Below are 1,795 nucleotides of genomic sequence, written 5' to 3' on the forward strand. Positions count from 1 at the left end.
ATATATAAATGAACGTCATATAAATGCACACACTCAATCTCATAGCAATATAACAAGGTCATTCTTCTTTCCGATTTGGATAATCTGGCAACGTCAAAGCATTCCCCCTAGCATGTCCATGTTTGTCTTGTCTTATAATGCATTTGTGTGGTATGGAGTCCACATACCTACAAATCCAGAAGGCTAAATTAAAATGGCGTGCTGACTGTTAATGGAGTGGGACAAACATATGACTTCACTGTCTGTTGTGGCTTCAAGCTCATGTAATGAATAATACAACAGTCTCCACCTGTATCAGTGCAGTCAATGGGCCTGACAGTTGCTATTTATATGTATATTTTCAGCACAGTGTCTTCCCTCCACGATCACACTCAGTCAACTTGTCCTTGAATTACACAGACAAGATAGCAAAACAATACCCAGAGAAAAGACAGTTTATTATCCTCTTTTAAAAGCTAATCAGCATGTAGTGACATAGCCTGATGCAAAATAGAAATTCCAGGAGAAAAACTCTCCATGTAACTAAATTATGCTCTGAATGAAAGTAAGCTCACCCATGCGGTTAATTTGACTAATTTTCTGAAATGACTTTTGTTTCTCATGAGGCGATGTAGCTAGCTAATGAGTTTGTCGGTCCACTCCAGCTGAATAATATGTATAGAGATCCTATTAAATAACTATTCTAGTATTCTAATTCATAATTCTATGGTCATATGACCCACAATGAGAGACAACTGGGGAATGCAGCTGATCGGTAGATTACTACGCTGACATCACAATGTCAGACCTGGGAAGCACTGCTCCCATTGCCTTCCCATGCCCTCCGCCCATTTTCTCGGTCAGTCACAGCACCCCACCCACCCTTTTCCCCACCCCCTCCCACTTAATGACCCCATACCTCATTATGATCTGCAAAGTCCCTTGGTGTCCTCTCACCATATTTATTTTTAATTGAACCTTTATTTAACTAGGTAAGTCAGTTGAGAGCAAATTCTTATTTACAATGACGGCCTACCAAAAGGCAAAAGGCCTCCTGCAGAGACGTGGGCCTGGGATTAAAAATAAAAAATAAAAACAATATAAATATAGGACAAAACACACATCAAAACAAGAGAGACAACACAACATATGGTCCCCCACAGCACACCCTATCTCTTTAAAGGTACGGCACTCTGGTAAGAATGTACTGTATTTTCAACCACATGGCTGTCAGGTAGAGTCATAGCATCTGTACTGAGAGTGGTGTTATTGATATTTTTGCTACGAGTGCTTTACTATGTAGATTCTCCTCTTGTCATTTGTGAATTATTCCATCCTGTCTCAGAAGCACTCTGATGTAGCCAATGGTAATGTGCAGTTTGAACCATAACAACGTTTTAGTAAAGGGATGAGGGATGGCACTGGAGAAATGAAACCACTTTCAAAATTATAGACAGAGTTATGAATGCAAGGACTGACCTTCCACGGTATCAAAGTTATAGTTTTAACCATGTTTTGAGGCTATACAGTGTTTGTTTACATTCACATTGTTTCCAAACAATGGAGTTAAACAAGATTATATTTTGCATTCTGATGGGGTACAACAGTTAAACTAAGGTCATAAATAGATGTATTGAAAAGTTGTTGACAAGCAGCCAGCAGCCAGTCCTCCAGACTGCTGCCTGAGCACCTTTGTCTGCTCACACAAGCTGTGCTCTGCTTTGATACCAACACAGAAATATATAGAAAGTCACTGATTTAATATTTCATATTTGTAACGAACATCTAACAACAGATGTCTGTTTGTATGTGGTCT

The sequence above is a fragment of the Salmo salar genome, unplaced genomic scaffold (assembly GCF_965601325.2).
Source record: "Salmo salar unplaced genomic scaffold, fSalSal1 ptg000686l, whole genome shotgun sequence".
Classification (NCBI taxonomy): domain Eukaryota; kingdom Metazoa; phylum Chordata; class Actinopteri; order Salmoniformes; family Salmonidae; genus Salmo; species Salmo salar.